Below are 25150 nucleotides of genomic sequence, written 5' to 3'. Positions count from 1 at the left end.
GATTTATAGTTAATATTTTAGGGTCATAGTCACAAGGGACGCTCTACAGTAGTATAACAGAATCTAGAAGGGATGGGCAATCTCCCGTAAAAAAAATTCTCATCGAAATACATGCAAGATAGTTTGTCAAATTTCTTTCACATGATTTTGCACCGAAGTCTCAGTTAAAATACTTGGCATTTACATCGCACTTAACAAACATGCGTGAAATGGGTGATAATTCCACTAGACTACAGTGTCTTTTGGCACAAGCCTTGCTTAACCCCCATGCTGAACCACCCCCCCCCAATCTCCCTTGGTAAAGGAAAACATCAGGCTCCTGGGCATATATTCAAAAAGACAACACAGGGCTCATATAGACAGAGAGTTAGTCCAAAGCAAGCTGGAGTATACATCTACAGCACACTAATGTGGTACACATTAACTGGCCAGATGGGCCTTCCTGCCACGCACTAGATGTTCCCTAGTACACATTAGGGAACTTCTAGTGCACTGAAGCATGGTCCACACAATCAATTATTTTGTCACATGTTAGTGCACTGTGGATTTACATCCCAGATTGCCAGGCATTAACTTTGTTTGACAAACCCCCAGAAAGCAGGGCCTGGTGTGTGGCCTCCAAAGCTCAGAAGGTATCCAGGCATTTAGATGTTTTTTCAACCCAACTACTCAAAACTTCTGAGGGCCACTTATCTTTACTATCCAATCAGTTCTAAGGCTATGTCTTCACTAGAAACAGGGGCATAGGCACAGCCCTGCAGCAGCACCACCTCAGTGTAGACACGTACTACAGTGAAGGGAGAAGTTCTCCCATTGCTGTAGTTAATCCACCTCCTCAAAAGTCTGTAGCTAGGTCAACGGAAGAATTCTTCCATCGACCTAGTGCTGTCTGCACCGGGGTTAGGTTGGTTTAACGACATTGAATTTTTTCCACAGTTATGTAGCTGGATCGACCTAACTTTTTAGTGTACAGCTGGCCTTATTTCTATTGTGCCCATAGCATATGTTGAGCTAAGAGTGTATGAACTTAGCTGAATGTGTAACTATTCTCTCGTAACTTGGATGTATTTACAGACTAATGTGAGTAAGCGCAACACAGGAACTACATAAAAGAACACACACAGAGTGGTCTATGGTCACAGCCGGAAAACTCAAGGGAAGAAATGAGGATTTTCAAGACAGGAAGGGAGCTTGCTACAGCACGAGCAGCAGTTTGTTCCAAGCATATGGAGCAAAAAGAAAAAAGGCATAACACCACAAGTGGGTGATGGAGATAGGGAGTAGTTAGTAGAAACACTCAGGAGAAGAATCAGGTACAGGAGGAAGCACAGAAGGTGTTAAAGGAAAATGTTAACACAAAAGTGTAATTGGAGGGTGCTCTGGAGAAGTGAGGAAGGCCATGTCTACACTTACACACTTACAGCAGCACAGCTGTACTGATACAGCTGTGCCACTCTGGCGCTCGTGTAGTCACATTATGCCGAAAGGAGAGAGCTCTCCCATCAACATAGTAAAACCAGCTCAATGAGTGGCGGTAGCTATGTCGGCGGGGGAGCGTCTCCCACCAACACAGCGATGTGCACATAAGCACTTATGCCAGCAAAACGTGTGTCACTCGTGCCAGCAAAACGTATTTCTTTACACCCCTGAGCAACAAAAGTTTTGCCGATATAACTACTGGTGTAGACATGGCCAAAGTAAAGTGAGGTAAGCAAAGGAAAAGCGAGGGCAAAGATCCAAAAGAGGTGGAAAAACTCAACTGTTTTTGCTGAGTTAAAATTTTTCATTTATGCATCTTACATTTGTTAATTTTTGTCCTATGCTTAATTGTCTCAGTTAGCCCTTAACTTCAAAGCTCACTGGGTCTCAAGGTTCAAATTCACAGCAATTTCGTTCCTATGCCTCCTCTCATTCAATGCACCACAATCAAGATACTGTCCCTGAACACCCTGTTGTCTCTGACCATCTTGAAAAAAACTTTTAAACAGATTTATATCATGAACTGATTGGCTAATGATGCCACAGAAATCCTATTTTATATTTTACTGTGTTGTACTGTCTTACACCTTCTGACTAAGTTCTTTGAGGCTGGCACCTATTAGTTCTTTGGCACATTTCACCTAAAACCTTATCTGTCTGCACTAGGGAATGGTCTTCTTCACCTGAAGTGAGTGAGTACAGTTTTACACAGTCTGCACTCAGAATAAAACAGCTCTACAAAAGCTATCAGTTGTTCCCTTTTATCATAATGGGGTTAACACTGAAACCTAGTGACACCACTTTCAACATTTCTGCTGAAACCATCATATGCCTCAAAGGTGGTATTTTAGAGAAATGGATGTTTGAATAAAGGAGGTGAAGCAGAGATAAAAAAAGGGGAAGACGATATGAAATGCAGAGAAGTAAGGAGAAAGAGAGAGAAAGATAAAGGAGAATTTGAAAAGAATAAAAACAAAGGCTGAAATAGCAGTGGTCCTAAAGATGGTCATTTTCCCCATGTTATAAGGCTCACTAGAACAGTTATTATTTATTTCTATCAATCATAGCACCTAGTAAAGTTAACTGGGGCTCCCAAGAGTTGCTTACTACTTAATAACTATATCGTACACTCAATTTTTTTCTTCAGGACTCACCAACCAACATCAGTGGTACCTGACCAAAAATTTCTGAATAAAGGTGCTGCCTAACCCTATTTTTCTTGCCCCACCTCATGGACGCTAAGGAAGATCTCAACTCAGCAAAACCTTTAAAGAAATGCTTGACTTTAAGAAGACAAATAATCCCATCTGCGTTTAGCAAAGCACTTCAAAGCATGTGCTTAACTTTCAAAACATAAATAGCCCCATTGAAGTCAAACAGACATAAGCACGTGCTTAAGTGTTTTGGTAAATCAGTGCCTATAAATGTATTTCAGTTCCCTTCACACAATGATTTTGACACCCTCATCTTTTGGATTGAAGGAGGACTGTCAAGCTATTAAAATTAATTATGTGATTAATTACACTGTTAATAATAGAATACCATTTATTCAAATATTTTGGGATTTTTCTATGTTTTCAAATACATTCATTTCAATTATAACAGAATACAAAGTGTACAGTGCTCGTTTTATATTTATTTTTATTACAAATATTTGCACTGTAAAAACAAAAAATAGTATTTTTCAATTCACCTAATATAAATACTGTAGTGCAATCTCTTTATCATGAAAGTTGAACTTACAAATGGAGAATTATGTACAAAAAATAACTGCATTCAAAAATAAAACAATATAAAATTTTAGAGACTACGAGTCCACTCAGTCCTATTTCTTGTTCAGCCAATCGCTCAGACAAACAAGTTTGTTTTTTGCAGGAAATAATGCTGCCCGCTTCTTGTTCACAACATAACCTGAGCGAGAACAGGCGTTTGAATGGCACTGTTGTAGCCGGCATCGTAAGATATTCACATACCAGATGTGCTAAAGATTCATATGTCCCTTCATGCTTCAACCACGATTCCAGAGGACATGCGTCCATGCTGATGATGGGTTTTGCTCGATAACAATCCAAAGCAGTACAGACCTACACATGTTCATTTTCATCATCTGAGTCAGATGCCACCAGCAGAAGGTTGATTTTCTTTTTTGGTGGTTCAGGTTCTATAGTTTCCACATCGGAGTGTTGCTCTTTTAAGACTTCTGAAAGCATGGTCCACACCTCATCCCTTTCAGATTTTAGAAGGCACTTCAGATTCTTAAATCTTGGGTCAAGCGCTGTAGCTATCCTTAGAAATCTCACTTTGGTACCTGCAGCGAGGCAACAACTCACCAGTGCGGCGCCTCCTGCTGGTCGTCTCGGGAATTAGCTCTTCCAGCCTGCAGCGCCTTCTGCAGGCCAGTGTCTCGCCTGCCGCTGGCCCCGTGTCCCTCCCGGACCCCGGTGCCTCCTCACCCTAGGGTGCTGCCCCCTGACAGTGGCCCCACACTCTGGGTCTCCCCTCCCAGAGAACCCCCCATCCTCTAAACCTACCTTTTCTCAGTGGCTACTGCCAGTCATCATCTAGCCCCTGCTCACTGAGCCAGACTGCAGTGTAATGGCCATTCATCACTGGCAAGGAGATTGGACCAGCTGCCTCTGCCTAACCCTGAGCTGAACCTCTGCAACCCCAGTACATGTGTAGGCCTTCACCAAGGCCTGCAGCCTGGGCGTTTACTAGGCTGGAGCTCCCCAGCTCCCTTGCCCGATTCCCCAGCACTGCTCCAGTTTCAGGTACCTTCCTCTTCGGCAGCTAGCCCTTCCCACTCCAGGGCTAGAGTGAGACTCTTCCAGCTTCTGGCCCACAGCCCTCTTATAAGGGTCAGCTGGGCACTGATAGAGCTGGCCACACCTGTGGCTGCTTCCCCAATCAGCCTAGCCTTTCCCAGCCGCAGCCCTCTCCAGGGCTGCTTTAACCCCTTCCGGGCCGGAGCGGGGCAACCACCCAGCTACAGTACCTTCTATGCATTTTGTCAAATCTGGAGTGAAAGTGCCTTAAAATGAACAACATGTGCTGAGTCATCATCTGAGACTACTATAACATGAAATATATGGCAGAATGTAGGTAAAATAGTGCCAGAATCGTACAATTCTCCCCCAATGAGTTCAGTCAGAAATACAATTAACGCTTAATTTTTTTAACGAGCGTCAACAGCACAGAAGCATGTCCTCTGAAATGGTGGCCGAAGCACGAAGGGGCGTATGAACGTTTAGCATATCTGGTATGTAAATACCTTGCAATGCCAGCTACACAAGCCCCATACAAATGCTTGTTCTTACTTTCTAATGACATTTTAAATAAGAAGTGGGCAGCATTATCTCCCATAAATGTAAACAAACTTGTTTGTCTTAGCGATTGTCTGAACAAGAAGTAGGACTGAGTGCATTTGTAGACTCTAAAGTTTTGCAATTTTGTTTTTGAGTGCAGTTACGTAACAAAAAACAAATCTACATTTGTAATTTGCACATTCACAATAAAGAGATTGCAGCACAGTACTTGTATGAAGTGAATTGAATAATACTATTTCTTTTGTTTATCATTTTTACAGAGAGAATATCTGTAATAAAAATAATAATAATATAAAGTGAGCAGTGTACACTTTGTATTCTGTGTTGTAACTGAAATCAATATATTTGAAAATGTAGAAAAACATCCAAAAATATTTAATAAATATCAATTGGTATTCTATTGATTAATAGTGCAATTAAAACTGTGATTAATTGCAATTCATTTTTCTAAACACAATTCATTTTTTTTGAGTTAATCGCGTGAGTTAACTGTGATTAATCGACAGCGCTAGATTTAAGATTACCACTTTTGCATTAATAAAGAAAAAAGGAAAACTGAAAGCTGAACTTTAAAGTTGAGATATTAACTGTATAATTCCAGTTATAAGCCAAACTAGTATTTCTTAGAGTTACTGTAAAAGCCTTAAGAAGTTTTCAGTATATTTTACACAAGAACTAATGAATGCATTATTTTCTTAAATTTATGCACAAGTGTAATTGCTATGCAGATGCAATTAAGTAGATCTAAGAAATGTAAAACTAAGACACCATATGGTTCTCAGTTCCCAAAATCAGAGGCATAAAAAGCAGATTTCACACACTAGGGTGTCAACACAACATTCTGATTAAAAGGCTACTAAATACAGTTGTTTTCTATGCTTTTTTTTTTTTTTTTTTTTTTTAAGTACAGTATTTTCAACCTATAGATAAAAAAACAAGGTATTGTGAAATACCAAGAAGCAGGTAAGTCAATCCTGGATATTCCCTGATGACTTGAATTGGATTTTCGAAGTCTTACTATCAAATCAGTTTGTAAGCATTAATGGTATTCAAGTTTAACAACTTTAAATTAATAAGGGACTCCTATTCAGCTCAATTCCATGTGTATGGATCAAAAAACACATTCCTCTCTTGCATAAGGTGACATAGGATGAGAAAATGTACACAAATACACACAAGATATATGCAGCTTTCAGATTTCTGTTGCTCTGCTTATGCTCCCTTCAGAAAGGTCAGGCGTGTGGCATTGCAGTGAGTGCGGGAGACAGTACCCTACAAAACCTTACATTGGTAGATTTATTGCAGACATCACAGCAGAGGTTAGTCAGAAGGATGACCTGAAGAACAGGATACTACAGCAGGAGAGCATGTTATGTTAAGTAACCCATCTGTAATCCAATTTACATACTTCAGGCTAGACTGTAGAATTACTGGGAACCCCAAGAAAGGGGCAGAACATAGCTGGACTAGCTTAGGAGCAGACCAGGAAGCAAGCTGTAAATTATAGTTGCAATTAATTCCGTTTCCCCTTGCTCCAAGGAGGTGGTAATACGTACCATCTCTTTTCCTGGGACAGATTACTTCTCTCCTTGCTGGCTCAGCTATACTGACTAGCACGTAACAGAGAGCAAAGTCAAGGTTCTGCTTACCTCCTAACCTACCCCTCAGCAGGATGGAGCGGAGCACCCTTGCAGAGGCTGCTCTCCCCTTTCCGTAAGGTATCTGCAGCACCTTATGCCCCCTTACTTCCCTGTGCAGGAGCATGCGGAAAGTCACAATTCAGCCCTTAAAGAAAAAGCTAAGGAAATATCCAGACAAAAGAAGACATGATGGTAGAATAAGTACTTTAAGTCTATGATTACCTTAAATGCTAAAAGGTCAGGAACATCATAGTCGAGTTTACAAACATCTTTAACTTTGGCCCCATAGCAATACCCATCCTCTATTAATCCTTGGCACCCAGCCTCTAAGCTACCATACAACAGCTCTTCCACACTAGCAATACACATCTACAAACAACCTCCCAATCTTCTGCCCACATGCTGTCAGGGAGCAACACTCGGATCTCTAGAGCGCTGCGTGAATACAAAAATTTGGATCTACATCCGATCCGCATCTGTGATAATTAACTTGTATCTGACCTGTGATCCACACTCCACCTTGTATACGTATCTGCATCCACATATGCGCCAGCACCCTATCTCACTGTGAGGGCCCTGCCCGGACACAAAAATTTGGGTCCACGTCCAATCCGCAAAGATGGTAAACAATACAACCGTATCCGCATCCATGGATGCAGGAGATATCTGCGGATTTGCAGGGCTCTACACATCTCCATTATACATCTCTCAGGAATCATACAGATTTGCTATTCCACTATACGCCAAACAGCCCAGCCTACCTAATCCACCCTATTAATTACTCCGTTGCACATCTTGGCTGTGACGCCCCATAATACCCTTTTTTCACACCTTGAGATGTTTCATGTGCTGGCCAATATGACATCCCGGTTCGCCTTCAAGTACACAGAAACCACAACATAAGATAGTTATACACATTTCTTATTCCGACTCCTCCAGGAAAATCATAGGCATATGACAGGATAGGCAGGGATACCAAGGTCAGAGTTAAGGTTGCCTGTGTAAAGTTATTGGTAAATTACTGACCTTTAAAGCACTCTCATTTTTAAGCTAAAATTAAATAATTATTTTCAGGCACTCAAATATTTTAATAACTATAATGTTCTAGTGTTTTTTTTCCGGATCTAAAGAATATGTTTACTACTTTAATTGTACCTTAAATATTTATTTTTGGGTATAGGCTTCTCTGCGTTTCCACTCAGCTGCTATTCATGCATTCTTTCTTGCTAAATGTCCGTTTCTCTTGATAGCCAATAAGCCTCCATTCTGGGGAAAACCATTAAGTAAGCAATATAAAAATGAAGGTAAGCCAGACAGATGTGTCAGTCCTTGCAAAGAATGAAGGAGCCATCTTCTCTTTAGAATTCTCTCTCAACAAGGTCAGTTTATGAGGCCCTCCTATGCTTCAGCACAATATGTGAACACTCCCCCAAAATAGAGTACATTTACATTTGAATATCAAATACTATTGATCTCAATACATACTCATTTTCACAGAACTCTTTGATCTTTATGACTATTACATAATCCTGTTTGCAATCTGGCTCACACTAACAGGCAGAGAGAATGGAAGCACTTAAGATTTTGCTATTATGTCTACCAGTTTTCATACATACGAACATTGGTAATACACAGATCAAATGAATCAGCCCAAGAGTGCACCCCTAACTACATATGCAGCCTACTACATCCCCTTCCTTCTATTTTTCTCTTTACAAATTCCAATTATTTTAATTTAATTTCTGTTCAGAAACCATCATACGTTCCTCAAATAATGATCCTTATTCCTAGGAAAAACAGACCAAAATAAAAATTAAATCACTGTGCTTCTCTTACTAAATAATGTATACATCCAGAAGTCGGTCAAATAAGATCACTGTAGAAACTGTCTTTTTAGAAAGTCCAAATATGAACCAAGGCTCAGGATAATAAAAGGTAACTACTGTGTTCAAACTTCTTAGATGGGGATCACATTAAATAATCCTGCTTATTAGAGAATAATACTGTTTGCAGAATCTGTGTGGACAGCACGTCAGTTCATGGGTTTTCCTGTGTGGTGATACGATAACACTACAATAATCAAGAGGTCCACAAGACAAAGCAGGAGATAGGTTAGAGGCAGGAACACTGGTGAAAGGAGGAGTTCTATGCAGTTCTTAGGAAGAAATGTCTCTTACAAGGAAATGCATTTACTAGCATCCCAGCATTTTAAAACTACATGTTTTCAATATATATTTATTTTCTCACAGTCCACACATCCTATGGCAAGTCGCTGTGTATGTACTATAATTACTGCTATTAATTTTGGGGGGAGGGAAGGCAATCATTACTTTTATGGGCTTTTTGTTGTAGTTGTTTTTAAAACCAGAATTGTAGTTTGTCACCTTTGTGTACTAGGTCCTGCCCCAAAGCAAGGAGGCTGAATTAGATGACCTCTCAAGGTCCCTTCCAGCCCTATATTTCTAAGAAGATTGTAATCTCTTCAGAGCCTGGATTATATCTAATTAACTAGGCACATGTGCAAATTTAAAAATAGGAAGGAGCAGGGGATAGAACAAGGGATAGAGCAAAAAACCCATAGCTATATTCAAATCACTTATGGGTGTATCTTAATGGAAAAGAGGCTTCTCTAGTGGCACTGGGGTGGTTTTATATTATAAATACAAATTACGGGCCATATCTTCAGTTGAGGTAAATTGGCAGAGTTCCCTGGAAGTTCATTACACCACCTGAGAATGTGGCAAGATGTTTGTACCATAGTTGACAGTAAGCACCTTCTTGATTCAAATCCCCACATCAAGCCTGCATTTGTTCTCTCTCTCACACACACACACACACACAAATTCTTCTCCATGTTCTTCCATTAAATTAGTTTGTAGGATCTTTGAGACAGGTACTCTTTCTACTTCTTTTATGCTCTCCATAGCCTGATCGTTCTTTTCCTTGATTCAAGTCTCTTCCAGCCAATTTCCATGTGAGAAAAGCTTTGCAACACTATCATTTTATTCATTTAGCAAAATTAAAATTAACATTTTCAAACAAATATCTGCAAATGTGACTCTGGGAGAGATATTACCATCCTGAAACACAACTTTTTGTTAGTTTGCTGGAAGCTAGTCAAGGTCGACCAATGGAGAAAGATTTTAAAATGTTAGATATTTACTCCTAGCAGAAATTCAGCATTTTCTCAATTATATGATACTTTCTTTTCAGCACATGGGATTTTTATTTCCCCCCCCCAAGAATTTAAGAACAGAAATGCTCAAAAATGGCATTTCCCCCACTCTCTTGGGCAATACCTTGGCAATTATATTCCCCCGCTTCCCCCCACACACACACACACACTGCTGTTTTTGCAGCGTCCAACTGCAGCCTAATGGGGGGAAAAAAAGATGCAGCGACTATCAAAATAGTATGAACAAATTTGGCATACCGTCATTAAGGATAAATTTACATCTGTAAGAGGAGAAAAAGGCTGGGGACTATGTTGTTTGTTAGACCCAATGGACCAAAATCATCCACAGGGTAACTCTACTCTACTATACAATACTGCCACACAACAAAGAAAATGATATATAAAAAATGTGCGGGCAGCTTTCTTTCCAGAAAGGAGAACATTTGTAAATGTATGACTGCAAAGAAACACAGCTGCTCAATTATGGACAAAAAGCTAAGGAATCTGAACACATCACAGCATCTTTAATTTCTCTCTATTGGCTCTGCTAATTCCACGCAGGAATAAGTTCAAAGTTTCAGTGGTTGTGTTCATCGGAACATAAACATGGCCATACCGGGTCAGACCAGTGGTTCATGTAGCCTGCTACATTGTCTTCCAACAGTCAACTGTGCAGATGCTTCTGAGGAAAACAACAGAACAGGGCAATAATTGAGAGATCCATCCTTAGTGTCCAGTCCCAGATTCCGGAAGTCAACCCCTGACCATTTTGGCTAATCGCCACTGATGGACCTATCCTCCACGAACTTATCTAATTCTTTTCTGAACCCAGTTATACTTTTGGCCTTCACAAAATCCCCTGCCAACGAGTTCCATAGCCTGACTGTGCAATGTGTCGAGAAGTACTCCCTTATGTTTGTTTTAAACCTGAAGCCTATTAATTTCATTGAGTGACCCCCATTTCCTATGATATGTGAAGGGGTAAATAACACTTCTTTATTCACTTTTTCCATACCAGTCATGATTTTATACACTTCTATTATATCCTCCCCTTAGTCCTCTCTCTTCTAAACTGAGCAGTCCCAGTCATTTTAATCTTTCCTCATATGAGCGTTGTTGCATATCCTTAATCATTTTTGTACCTTTTCCAATTCTAATATCTCTCTTTTGAGATGGGGTGACCAGAACGGCACAGTATTGAAAGTGTGAGCATACCATGGATTTTTATATTGACATTATGATATTTTCTATCCCTTTTCTAATTGTTCCTAACATTTTGTTATTTTTTTAAGTGCTGCTGCACTTGAAGCAGATGTTTTCAGAGACCTAGCCACAATGCCTACAAGATCTTTCTATTGAGTGATAGCTAATTTAGACCCTATCATTTTGTATGTATAGTTAGGATTATGTTTTCCCATGTGCATTACTTTGCGTTTATAAACAATGAATTTCACCTGCCATTTTGTCGTCCAGTCACCCAGTTTAGTGAAATCCCTTTAGAACTCTTTGCAGTCAACTTCGGATTTAACAATTTTGAATAATTTTGCGAATACAGACTAACACGGCTGTTCCTCTGAAACCTTTGTATAGTCTGCAAATTTTGCCACATAATTAATAAATGATCAAAAAGGGGTGAATATGTTGAACAGCACAGGTTCCAGGACAAATCCTTAAGGGAGCCGGCTATCTACCTCTCTCCACTGTGAAAGCTGACCATTTATTCCGACCCTTTGTTTCCTATCTTTTAACCAATTACTGACCCATGATAGGAGCTTCCCTCTTATCCCATGACTGCCTATTTTGCTTAAGAGCCTTTGATGTGGGATCTTGTCAAAGGCTTTGTGAAAGTCCACGTACAGTATATCAATTGGATCACCCTGTGCACATGCTTGTTGACCTCCTCAAAAAATTGATAGATTGATGTTGACTCTTCCCCAACATATCACGTTCATCTACATGTCTGGCAATGCTGTTCCTAACTATAATTTCTACCACTTTGCCTGGTACTGCAATTCAGCTTGCCATCCTCTAATTGCGAGGATCACCTTTGGAGCCACTTTTAAGAAAGTGAACATTACACTAGCTATCTACTAGTCATCTGGTACAGAGGCTGATTTAAGCAATAAGTTACATACCATGGTTCGCAGTTCTGCAATTTCATATTTGCGTTCCTTCAGCACTCTTGGATGAATACCATCTGGTCCTGGTGATTAATTACAGATTAATTTATCAATTTGATGTTGTGAAGGCCAAGAATATAAAAGCCTTCAAAAATAACTAGATAAGTTCATGGAGAATAGATCCATTAATGACTATTAGCCAAGATGGGCAGGGATGATGTCCCTAGCCTCTGCTTGCCAGAACCTGCGAACGGTGAGAGCGGATGACAGAACACAGGGCTAGACAGACTTTTGGTCTGACCCAGGATGGCTGCTCTTATGTTCAGTCTCATTGTTGGTGAAGCTTGTAGAGTGCAGCTATAGCATCATGTCAGAACAAGAGCTGGGCAGAGGGGAGGACTCAGCGGTTGTTTTTATGCCAGGCACAGTAGCCACCACTACTGCCACTTGGAACATGAGCAGCCCTGGCCTCAGTGTGGAGGCAGAAGCAGGTCGCTCAGAGCACGTTCCAGGTGGTGGCACTAACTACTGTGCCTTGCATGTACACAAGCACAAGACTGGCACATGCAGGTGTCTGCTTGCACCTCCCCACTGTTGGAAAAAATGCAGCCATTTGGGGGATGGGGGTAGAGGGAAGACTTGGCACTCATGCATATTCTGTGAAATTCTATACTTGACCCATGATACTGCTGTGAATTTTGTAAAAACATCTGCGATTTTTTCAGGGCCACAGTCATGACCACACAGGGTATGGGGATCCCTCAGGTCCCATGGGGGGTTTTGAAAGTAAAATATGAAGCCTTGCATTTGATCTGGTGTTTCATGGAAGGACAGCAAAGCACATGGGTAACCTGCTTGCAGCTTCCTTCGCTGTTGAACAGGCAAGACACTGTTTCTGAGCGAATTGTAACTTCAAGGTTGGTTGTCTCATACCCAAAAAACAGATCTGTATAATATTTAAGCCTGGAGGGCATGAGTGTGAGAGGTACTGTCAAGTGAGACTCTGAAAGAAGGAGATGCAGCCACAGAAGAAAATGGGCATTTTTTTCATGGCTGTGGTTATTCAGCTATCCTGAAACAGTAAAGAGTCCAGGTGAATGTAGTGTTATCAGATGCCGTCACATGCACAGGATGTTATAAAGGAGAAGAGTTCTTTAAAGTGCTTCCCTCTCCCTGCTAGTATCACTCAATCCTGCAATTCAGTTACAGTCAGCAGCTCTTCCTCCTATTACTGATCTCAGGCAAGTCCTGAGCGATACAAGAGCTGGGAGATGGTGCTGTTTGTATCCAATCTCAAACTGATATAGAACTGAGTGGTGTTTGTGTGTTGCTTGCATTTTACTCCATGTAATTTCACAATGGCTCTATAGAGATGCTCAACAGTACGTAAGAGAACAGGGATCCCTTGGAGGGGGGGAGGAAAGTTCCAGCTATTTCCCTAAATGCAATCCCATTGATTCCTGCCAGATTGCAGAGGCAGGAGAGAAGGATCCCATAGCTGACAATAACCAATGCTGCCAAGAGGTCCAGCAATATGAATATGGAAGCCGGGCTCTTTATCCATGACCAAAAGGAGATCACGACAACGACGTGGTCTTTGTTCTATGTTCTAAACTGAAGCCGGACGGGGAGGGGATCTAAGATAAAGGCAGTATCTAGGTGGAATTAGAAGTGGGCCTGGGTGACCTTCGCAGTTACCTCACTCAGGAATGTGAGGTTAAATGCTGGGGCTGGACAGGTCAGTGGTGTAGTGATGGTTTCTTAAGCACCATCTTCCCAGAAAAGATTCAAAAGGGTATTGCAATGCAGCCTTACGTTTAGTATATTTTAAGGGGAAAAATAAATGCTTCATTTCATTTTCTAGGGTATTACAGGCTATTAGCAAATAATCACATTTTAAATTACATTAATTAAATTAATAGGCAGCAAGTTTAAAACAAACAAAAGGAAGTATTTCTTCACACAACATACAGCCAACCTGTGGAACTAATTGCAAGGGGATGTTGTGAAGGCCAAAGGTATAACTAGGCTTGAAAAAGAATTAGTAAGTTCACGGAGGATAGGCCTGTCAGGGGCTATTAGCCAAGATGGTCAGGGACACAACCCCATGAAACAGGTGTCCCTACACTTCTAACGGCCAGAAGTCTGGACAGGACAATAGGGATGGATCACTCAAAATTGTCCTGTTCTGTTCATTCCCTCTGAAGTACCTGGCACTGTCCACTGTCAGAAGACAGGATACTGGGCTAGATGGATCATTGGTCTGATACAGTACGGCCGTTCTTATATATTTGTTTACTTATGGTGGGTACCATTAAGAACAATTACTGAGCTATTTGTGATAATTCCCTTTTTATGCATAGAGAACACTCCAAAACACCACAGTAAAGTCAAATAGTGCAGCATGGTCAATGGTGCCCCCTCAGGGACTGTTCAATTGCAATGAGCCTCCCTGACTTTTGTGCTAATGCACAACTTCTGCCCTTTGTTACTCATTATAGTGCTGATTCTACTGTATTAGAGAAACAGCTATGCAGTCTTAACTGTAGCAGGTAGCCCTACTCTTGCTATAACATTAAATTGCATCAAAGGAGAGTGGAATCAAATACCTACAGATTGAAAAAGGTGATATAAAACTGTGATCAATAAAAAGATTTACCACTTACAATTAGCCTAAGAAAGAAAAAAAAAAATCAAAGGAAATAATTCATGGATTTCCAATGTATGAAGAGAAAAATAACACTTTTTAGGGAATGGTTCAGATTATGTAACTAATTACACAAAAGATGTACAGAGAAACAGCCACAAAAACAATAAAATATTTTTAAAAACTTATTTGATAAAGCAGAGCTTTGATCTCACACACTTGCAAGAAAAATATGAATTAAAAATACTGGCTCTTCTTACAGTTGTTATTATTTACAAGATCATAAGAAGTGGAAGCAAATTAGACTAGATTTATCTCCAACAGAGGACTACATAAGAAAGTTACAAGATAATCAGATTTCTGCTAAAGAAAAATAGATACCCAAGACACATTTTTCTACACAGCAATAACGAGAAAGTAAGGGTAGGTTGGGGGAAAGAAAGGAGTCAAAAAATCCCGCCAGATGATTTAAAGGATAACATGCTATCCACTCTGAACAGGAAAAAGTCCCTCTCTGAGAAAATACCACTGCAGAAACTACTTTAATTGCTGCTTTCGAAAAGTTAGCCCATGAAGTCAACTGAATCCATTCCCTCTGTCAAAGCAAGATTGTTCCTATGGTTCTTTTAATTCAGAATACATCCTCCAAACCACCTCTTAGGGTGATGCAATTGATCAGTCTTTAAATGGGATTTCTGACCCCCCCTATATTGCAGGTGTTATTCTGACAACCTCATAATTACTAATCCATTTAATCTATGTTCAGTATTGCTTTCAAATAAACTACCTTCAGGCATGAAAACATACTTAAGGAAGGAAGGATGGGCTTGCAGTCAACACGCAGGATTAGGACATAGAATGCCTGAGTTTTGTTCCTGGCTGTGCCATGGATATTCTGTGGGATATTGGGCAGGTCACTTAACCATTCCATCCCTTGGTTTTCCCATCTGTAAAACAGGAATCATCCTGACTTGGGTATCGTGAAAATTAACTCAATGTTGTGAAGCACTTCAAGATGGATAAAGACACTACACCAGTGCAAAGTAGGAGGAGCAACAGAGGAGATGAACAAGTTATCAGAGAGAAAAAGATAACTTAAGAATGGGACAAAAATGAATTATGAATTGCCTCTATGTTATTCCAAATTCCCAAATGAAAAAACTCTGTTAATTGTTAGATAGTACATCTCTTGCTTAGCAAGAACATATGGCGTAAGATTGTAACAAGAAGTGCTGACTAAGGGAACGGTGTTTTCAGTGTATGTTTGCGCTTCTCAAGTTATGTGTCTATATTATTCATCTTCTTGCTCAAACACCAGCTTCGTACCCTGGTGACTCTGCCACCCACTGTCAGCATTTGCACATATGCTTTACTGCTTATTCCAAGTTGCCTCCTCATGAGAGACCTATAATTAACTATTCCTTTAACAGTTGCTTATCACTCTTAGGATTTCACGATTTAAATCTGTCCTTCTATGAACAGATAGTTCTATGAAAAACCAGGTCTTAAGGAAACATGGCGGAGACACTGTAATTCTTCTTGCAGATACGATTTTGAAACAAGCTGTCACAGGAGCCAAGCTGTTCGCTTGTAGAAAATATCAAGACTCATGAATTGTCTAGTTCAATGCTCCCAACTCTCTTTAAGGTTTATTTTGCCAGCTTCCCTCCCTTGACCCCATCTCCTCTCTGACGGTGCCAATCTCCTTCCCCGTTCCATCAGTCACCTGACACGCAACAGAGATGCTTGGGACTGCCAGCTTCCCTCGAGACTCCAGCCCTATATCTGTAAGTTACTTCCACAGGCAAATACAATAATGGCTAGGGAGGTAGGGAGGGAAGATTGAATGGCTTTCCCAGAGCCCTCTCTGTTTTCACCTGTAGTGTGTAAAGGCGTGGCTCTGGGTTCTTGAAGTTTCCCACCACCCCCCAACACCAATTCTCTCACTTCTGCCCCAAAGGCCCCTTTGAACTAATCTGGTGCCTTGCCAGGGATGGGGTGCTGGCTCCCTGCTTGGGAAACACTGCCCTTATTCCACAGAGAATATATTCCGGTCAGCGTACGTACTGAAAGGAATGCAGGCTACTCCCCAGAAAGCCCTAAATGTAAATTAACCATCTGTGATCAGATGCTAACCGAAAGTGAAAAAGCAAAAATAACCCTGGTAATTTAATCCCCTATCAATGTTACATTTGGAATGAGCCTCAGAGGGAAAAGGGTTTAAAGTCCCCATAAATGAAGATTATTGTTTTAAATAAGAACAAGAATCCTGACTCACTGGATGAAGTCTGAACCTTTCCACAATTTCTGGTTACTGTTAATTAAACAAATGCTCTCCATGGACTATCTTCAAGGCTCTGGATAACAGCATTTTCTTTCCATGAGTCGCACGGTGCCTTTATTTCCAGTCTCCTACCATGTGGAAAAAGCACACATCACACCATCTAAGGATTGAATCCTGCCACAAACTCAGTGTGTGTACTAGCAATGTTCCTTGGTTCTAGATATATCCAAGGGACACAGTCCACTTAAAAGTCACATTTCTGTCTGAAAATGGTTTACACCTTCTATTTTTAAAAACAATACTCAGTGTTATGATAACAGAGGTTAAGGAAAAGATATTTCTATTTATTCAATTTGTTCACCTTACGCCTATAACAACATTTTAAGTTTCACCATTTCATTACAGTTAGTTTCCCACGATTATGTGTGTCTGTCAGAGAGCAATTTTCTGGCAGAAAAAATATTTTTAACAATAAGACAGTATCGTTGTAAAACAATAATTGGCTGGGGGAGTCAGAAGCAGCTACAGAACCTGGAGCTACTTAAAAACATATTCAAAAATTGACCGGACAAGTGTGACCCAAGGACCTCTTGATGCCAAATGGCCGAGGGCAAAGACGTACATAGAAGTACAGGGATTTAACCAAAAGGGGTCATCTGAAGTATCTAATGAAAGCCTTTGTCACCCTGGTCATCATAATCATTGCAAAATGTATGTAAATGTGCAAAGAGTTATGCATATACACTACAAATTATAGCATGTTCTCTAGGTCTGTGAGTTAAGATATGTCACCATAAGGTGATCCACATATTCCTATCAGGCAGGGGAGAAACACAGATACTTATATCATTCTGGTCATATGCAAATTTGAGTGTTGTGTGGTTCATAATGGCGCCCATTTACAGTCTGAACACAATGCAAATCAATAGATTATTCGGGCTGCAGGAAAAGACAACAACAGCAAGGATTATCCCGTTTAGGACTAAGGCCTTGTCTATACCACAGAGTTTTGTCGACAAAAGTTATGTCAACACTCAAAAAGCACTATAATAAAAGTCAGTATTGCACGTTCACACTCGCTCCCTCTATCGGCAGAGCGCGTCCACAGTTGGGGCACTATCATCGACAGTGTGAGCAATGCACTATGGGTACCACAGTCCAGCTTGACTCCTTCTGCCACTAGGTCTTGTGGGAAGGTGGAGCGAATCATGTTGCATCTTGGGACTGGACTCAATGTCCCATGATGCATTGTATTTTTGTCCCAGCATTCTAGGGGCTTCTGGCTTTCTTTCACAACATTTTTCAACGGCCCTTGTTTTCTGTTCACCCGGCCATCTCTGCTCTCCTATGCTCTGTTAACTGTCATGAAGACATCATGGATGGCAGTGCAGTTAATCATGAAGTTCCTAACTGAAGACAACTCGCAGGTGCCCGACATGCTGTGTGATATGGATAGGAGCAACTTTAAATTGCTTTTGGCATTCAGAGAACAGCTGCAGATGGTGGACCGTTGCTTCTGGGATCGGGAAACAAGCACTGAATGGTGGGATCATATCATCATGCAGGTCTGGGATGACGAGCAGTGGCTACAGAACTTTCGGATGTGGAAAGTCACCTTTCTGGAACTGTATGCACAGCTCGCCCCAGTACTGCAGCATAAGGACACCAGAATGAGAGCTGTACTATCAATGGAGAAGCGTGTGGCGATCGTTGTGGGGAAGCTGGCAACTCCACACTGCTACCGGTCAGTTGTGAATCAATTTGGAGCCAGGAAGTTGACCGTTGGGGCTGAATTAATGCAAGCGTACAGGGCAATTAATCGCATCCTGCTACGAAGGACCATTACTCCGGGAAATGTGCGTGAAATAGTCAACGGCTTTGCAGAAATGGGTTTCCCTAACTGTGGACAGGTGATAGATGGCACACGTTCCAATTTTGGCAAAGCCTACCTTGCGACGGAGTACATCAATACGAAGGGCTACTTCTCCACAATGTTGCAGGATCACTGTGGGTGTTACACTGACATCAGTGTGGGGTGGTCCGGGAAGGTGCACAATGCACGCATCTTCAAGAATACTGGCCTGCATAGAAAACTACTTTCTTTCCAGAACACAAGATTACAGTGGGGGATGTTGAAATGCCCATAGTTATCCAGGGAGACCCAGAGGATCCCTTACAGCCATGGCTCATGAAACCTTACACAGGAAACCTGGACAGCGGTAAGGAGCACCGCAGTTCAACAACAGGCTGCAGAGGTGCCAGATGATGGTTGAATGTGCCTTTGGCAGATTAGAGGTCCGCTGGTGATGCCTTTATAGCGGGTTAGACTTCAGTGAGGATAATATTCCCATGGTCATGACCACGTGTTCTATGTTGCATAATCTTTATGAAGCTAAGGGTGAAAGGTTTGCTTAGGGGTGGAGTATTGAGGCAGACCACTTGGCTGCTGATTTTGAGCAGCCAGATACCAGGGCTATTAGAGAGGCCCAGAAGGGGACAATTCAACTCAGGGAGGCTTTGAAGCAACACTTTGAAAATGAGAACCAGTAACGTACATCTCTCTGTGATTGGTGCTGCTATGTTACATGACATGTAGTTTTCCTAGGAAGCAATGGTGAAATCTGTGGGCTTACATTCCAGTAAGCAAAGGATTAAACTGCCTTTGTATGTATTGGTGGTGCTTGCTATCTCAATTTGCAGGAAACAAATAAAGATGAGTTACCACTCAAAAACTTTGCTTTTATTGCACCACACACACGCACACACACAGACACTTGGTGGGAAAGGAGGCACCAAGGTAGTGCAGACTTTCGGACCTGTGCATAGGTCCAGCTATTATTTGGAAAGTTGTCCAAGTGGGTGGAGTGAAGAGGAAACCGAGAAGTCCTGGAAAGCGGAAAGGACTGTGCAGGCGGAGTTTGGGGTGGGGACACGAAAAAGAGTTCTGAATGTGCTGTGAGATTCCTGTGAGATCTCAACGGGCATCAACACCATGTTCCACCGTACCGATTAACTACATGGGGAAATGTCCAGCTCACAGAAACACATCCAGCCTCCCACATTTCTAAACCCCAAAGCCACCTCCGCACTACGCAAGCCACAGCCACTTACCAGGCATCTCCTCTCTTGCTTCTTGCTCACCGGACAGCAACTGCTGAGACTGACTAGGCATCTCTGGAGTGGTGAACAGCTCCTGGCTGCCTGCCCCACTGGACAACCTCGCCGGGAGCTCTACATTGTCATCTAATTCCACCTCTTCATCAATGACTTTGTCCTTCGGGTTAGGTCCTCTTTCCGCAGCCTCCAGGCCTGCCCACGTATCCACGGGGCTCTTGGGTGGTGGACGTGGGGTGGCCACCGAGGACAGTGTCCAGCTCCTTATAGAATCAGCAGGTCTTTGGTGCAGCAGGAGCAACTATTTGCCTCCCTCACCTTATGACACATCTGCCCCAAGTTCTTTATCTTCACTCTGCACTGCAGCATGTCCCGATCATAGCCCTTTTTGCACAAGCCTCAATAAATCTGCCCGCAGGTATCAAAATTCCTACAGCTCAGACACAGCTGGGACTGCACAGCCTCCTCTCCCTATATACTGAGCAGATCCAGCAGGTCCACCGTGGTGTTAGCTGGAAGGTGTTTTCTGTGATAAGCCGCCATGATCACCCGGGAAGGTGTGATGAGACCTCTCCGTGCCGAGCAAACAGGAAATGAATTTTCAAAAATTCCCAGGGCTTCTAAGGAGGAGCGGCGGATGGCTGTTCACCTAGCTGCAGGGCAGTGGAGTTGAAACTGCTGACCAGAGCAGTCAGGACGGGACCGTGGGACACCTCCTGGAGGCCCAATTAGAGCAATAAAATCAAGTGTGATGTCTACACTCGCCCGTGTTGACAAAAATTTTGTGCAAAAAGCCTTGCGTGTCTTGTCGTGGTGGTTTTATTTCGTCACCAAAACAGAGCATTTGTTTCCCATACTCTTACTTTCAATCACTTGAATCTCTGTTCTTTGACAATAAACATGTGCTTGTTTTCACTACATATATACTAAGTGCTGTGTGTCAAGTACAGCGGGGGACAGGTTGCCAGGTGGGGTGTATTATTCCACTGGGAGGAGCAAATCGGTGAGTGCTTGCTGAAGTGGGCTGAGCACTCCAGAGGGATGCTTGGAGGACTCAGAGGTTCATGGGTGTGTATTGATAAAGTGTACAGGGAGAGCAAGGCCTGAGGAGGCCTGAAAGGTAGTGCTTGTGTTGCCAGTGACTCGTGGATTCAAAGAGCGTCTCCATTGCAGGTACAGACAGGTGGTAGCAAGGTGCCTCATAACCCTAGGTGCCCTGGTGAAGTGTCGCAACAAGTTTCCACTTTAGCAATTTATACATTTTAAATCCATCAGAGCTATCTCTAACTATTTATCTGGTTTTTTCTTCCATCAATTACATTGTTGATGGATAAACCAGCTGCCATTCTATTTGTTTTGTTTCCTCATTGTGTTAGGTTATAGTTGGTATTTTCTCCATTTTGCGGTATAGGAACCACATCAGTATCAGTCATCTATCCTTGATATTCACCAGTGGTTCATACTGTATGTTTATAAAGTATTTCCAATTATTGTACACCTTCTGTCCTGTGCATGGCTCCCTGCATGGTCTTGGGATGCTTTTTAATTTCCATTTTGTTTGGCACCCAAAAGCCTTTAGGCATAAGTGTCCTCTGCTATTTAAAGGATGCCGCAATACAACTCCTGAATTTATTAAGAGTGAAATCTCCTAAAGCATTACTTATTTATGTTTATATTGCAGTAACCTCAGCCATAAACTGGGACCCCATGGCACTAGGCACTGTACAAACACTGAACAAAAACATGGACTGTGCCCCAAACAGTTTACAAGCTAAGTAAAAGCTAAATTCTACCTGTCTTCATCCATCCAATGGGAAACACACAAGCGATCAGACTGGAACAAACACTGAGTAATTGCACCCTCCAAATGACCTTTGATACTTCAGTTCAGTTCTTCATGAGAATCACTAGTAACATTATGCTAAGTGTTTGCATGCTAGTGATTTGTGGACATCAATCCATATAAAAATCATAATATAATCTGGCATGAATATAAACCTCTTCTGAGGAGATCTAGCATAGGACATGTTGGGGAGATTCGACCCAGGATTTAGATGTATTGTAATAGCCCCAGAGGTAAAGCTTGCTGCACAGACCCTAACAATATTATGAATAGGACTACCGGGTACTCTTACTGATCATGAAAACAAAGAACTAATTTAATTTTCATAAATGAAATGTTTAAAAATTCATGTAAATTGAGATAATTTCACTTTCAAGCAGAATCTAAATAGACCAATGTCACCCAGTTACCCGTTTTATTTTTTCTTACCATTACCACATCTAACATTTAACCTTTCAACCATTCTGAGTATTAATAATAATAATTAATAATAAATAATACAGGAATTATCCACTGTATATCAGTAACTATTGTCATGAGTTACTCCAATCTGGATTCTTCACCTCTACTGGGAATAAAGGCCTGATGGAAGTGAGAAAATGCGAAGGTCTCAAGGAAGTATTTGTTGCACGTAACAGACGTTCTCTTAGGTTCATCCCATCGCAGCACTGACATTTGAATTACGTTCTTCTACGTACTCCGTTAAGATGTCAGAACAATACAATGCCACAATATGAACAAATATCATAACAAGGCGATACTTAAATTTGCTCTAGGGCAGTAGCTGGCAACTCCAAGAGTCAATAAATTGTCTGGACTTCCAGTCCACATGCCCCTTTAAATCTCAGATTTATTTAGGTTCTGAGTCCACAAATTTGTCTACAGTCATTACCAAACATAACATTTGCATATTTTAGAATATAATATAATCTCATTCACACTCACCACCCTCTGGGAATTCCATTCTTACAAAAAATGTCATGCTCCACCAGGGAGTGTCTCAGTATTTTAGGCTTAATTAAAATTAAGAAAGAAAACTTCTGATTGCAGCCTTCAAATGCAGTTAAGACACAAAGGAAGTTAGAATATTGTCAAACACAAGCAATAAAAGTAATCCAGGACAGGCATTAACAAAATTTAAGATTCATATATTGAGATCTTGCCACGCAGCCCCCACTCCCTCTCGACATAGTAGAATTACCAAAAAGAGTCCATTTATTCAATCCTCTAGAAAAAGACACTCACAGATGAAGTCTACAATTCTGGCATGCAATCTACACCACCTACACTTTGAGGAACTTGCAAGGAAAAGGAACCGACAGGTCTAACATATTCTTTTCCACTGAGATATGCAGATAAAACATACTAACTGTTGTAACCACAGTAACAGTCAATTCCAACAACGTCAGAAATGCCTGCAAAGATGTTCTCAAGTCACCACGAGCGCAATCCAAATTTTCTACTCTGCTAAAGTACACTACTACCTAATTTGGACTTCCAAGAAAAAGGACATTTTGTAGGGCAAGAAAGTCATGTATGTCTTGTAGAAAACCGTGTGGCCACATTTCCTGAAGCCATGCAATCCAGAGGCCAGTTTAATCAACAAGAAATGTAAGTAGACTTGGTGGAGAATATCTAGGTATATGCATTAGAACAGATATTCCCCCACGAAGGACCCAGGCACTTGCAACATGTTCACCTTTGGTTCACACAGTATAACAATGTATGCTGTTTAATCAGTGCCCCTTAAGAATCCTATGCAATCTGTGATGCTGACAGCTAAAGTCTCTGGCCACATACAACAAATGAAACCAGCTCTTATGACCTGCAAAATGTGGAAGACACCAGACCCCGTACACCAAACACATCATCTATATTATATTTGTACTATAGACAAAAAACCTACACAACTCAATAACCAGTTACATGTTTTAGGCCTGGAAATCAAATGAGCAATAAATAACTCACTTCCAAAAACTCCATATGCTACTTAGCACCGATAATGGAACCAGTCATACAGTGCTCTGATTTACATTATGTTTTGGCTCCAGCTTCTTCCTCAACTTCATCCTTCTCTTTGCCATCCCCCAGCTTATTATTTCCTCTGTATCACCAGTTCCCATTGCTCGACTCTCTGAGCTATATATTCTGTTCCTGAATCGAAATCTAGATCTTAAATAACTACATAGACTAAGCAATGTAGGCTTTAAGGACTGTCTTCATCTTTCTAGGTCACTTGGTAATACATGATTTTAACATGCAGAGTAAGCTTATATTTTCAGGTCAATATTATCCTTATTTCATATTGAGAAAAAGAAAAAGTATGAACACAAGAAAGTCTGCATGAGCCATCACAGAGTGTATTGTCTCCTCCAATTGTGTGCAATGAAGCATAAATATAAAAAGAGCTGCTCAACTCTGCACACAGGAGGAGTTCTTCGAAAACTGAATGTAGCTGTGAAGCTGTGATGGGGGACAAAAAAAAGATACCACAGCTTCACAGCAACATTCACCCAGTAACCTTGGGTTACTAACTCCAACCCACTAGCACACTCTCCTGTTTACTGTGGCAGATGAGACACTCACATGACTAAACAGGGAGGAGATATTGGAGACTATGGATTAGTCTATCTTACTGAGGTGTGCCTGCTTGAAATAGATAGGATGAACATCCGTCATTTTGCTTCTCTTTTCACTGTTACCTCTGTTCTTGTGTTATATTGTCAGCATTAGGTTTTCAGCGTTCCACGATATGCGTTTCCTGGTTATTCCACCTTCACAGGGTTAACAGTCTGAATTTGCCAAGTGCAATGACTCACTGCGCACCACAGTCTCTCAATGAGGAAGTTGTTAACAGGTCAAAGCTCAGATGCTGGACTGTCCGTTTAGAATCAGTTTAAAGTTAAAGTTGTAAGCTCAAAAGCTTGTCTCTCTTATACCAACAGAAGTTTGGCCAATAGAAGATATTACCTCACCCACCCTGTGTGTTTAAAGTTACAGTCATGCACTAACCACTTTCTCATGCACTAACCATTTTCACTTACCTGCTTCAGCCTGATTTGAGAGAAACGTATGACAAATTGTGTGCAGCACTTAACCAGCTAGCATTCCTTTTCTGCTGTGGTCTCCAGATAGGACGTAACATTTTTACACTGAGTAGCCAGGGGAAGCCAGAAGCAAATACAGCCAATGCACCCACGAGCCACGGAAACCACCTAACTATTAAGAAATAAAACTCTGTCCAGGAAGGTGACTGTGTTTCATTACCTCTTTGTCCAAGACAGCAAAGACATTTTATATGGAAAATATTCAGAAAAGTCAACTTTCACAAAAAACAGGCCACTAACTAACAAATGCTGCACAGAACAGATCCACTGGAGCAGAGCCATCATAGCACTCACAAGGAAATTAAGCAGAGATGGTTGGATTTGCACAGTCGGGCCAACAACAAGGTATATGAATACAAGAGATCCCTGAGGAAAGGAATGGAGGCCAATCCCAAACCTAACATCTCACAAAAAC

The 25150-nt window shown here is 41.3% G+C and overlaps 1 protein-coding gene across 8 annotated transcripts in view; it reads right to left on the bottom strand.

Moving 5' to 3' along the window:
• Window positions 1–25150, bottom strand: part of CCSER1 (coiled-coil serine rich protein 1) — a 1062049-nt gene that overhangs the window by 970798 nt on the left and 66101 nt on the right. The window contains exon 1 of one of the 8 annotated variants that reach the window (XM_073340693.1): window positions 24331–24443. The exons of the other annotated variants lie outside the window; for them this stretch is intronic. The gene's annotated coding sequence lies outside the window, so the exon portion shown is untranslated. Of the gene's footprint in view, window positions 1–24330; window positions 24444–25150 lie in introns of those variants that run through there. 8 annotated transcript variants of the gene reach the window in all.

The sequence above is a fragment of the Lepidochelys kempii genome, chromosome 4 (genome assembly GCF_965140265.1).
Source record: "Lepidochelys kempii isolate rLepKem1 chromosome 4, rLepKem1.hap2, whole genome shotgun sequence".
In the NCBI taxonomy this organism is placed as follows: Eukaryota; Metazoa; Chordata; order Testudines; family Cheloniidae; genus Lepidochelys; species Lepidochelys kempii.
Note: the sequence above shows the minus strand (reverse complement) of the source record. Positions and strands in the feature narration are given on the sequence as shown.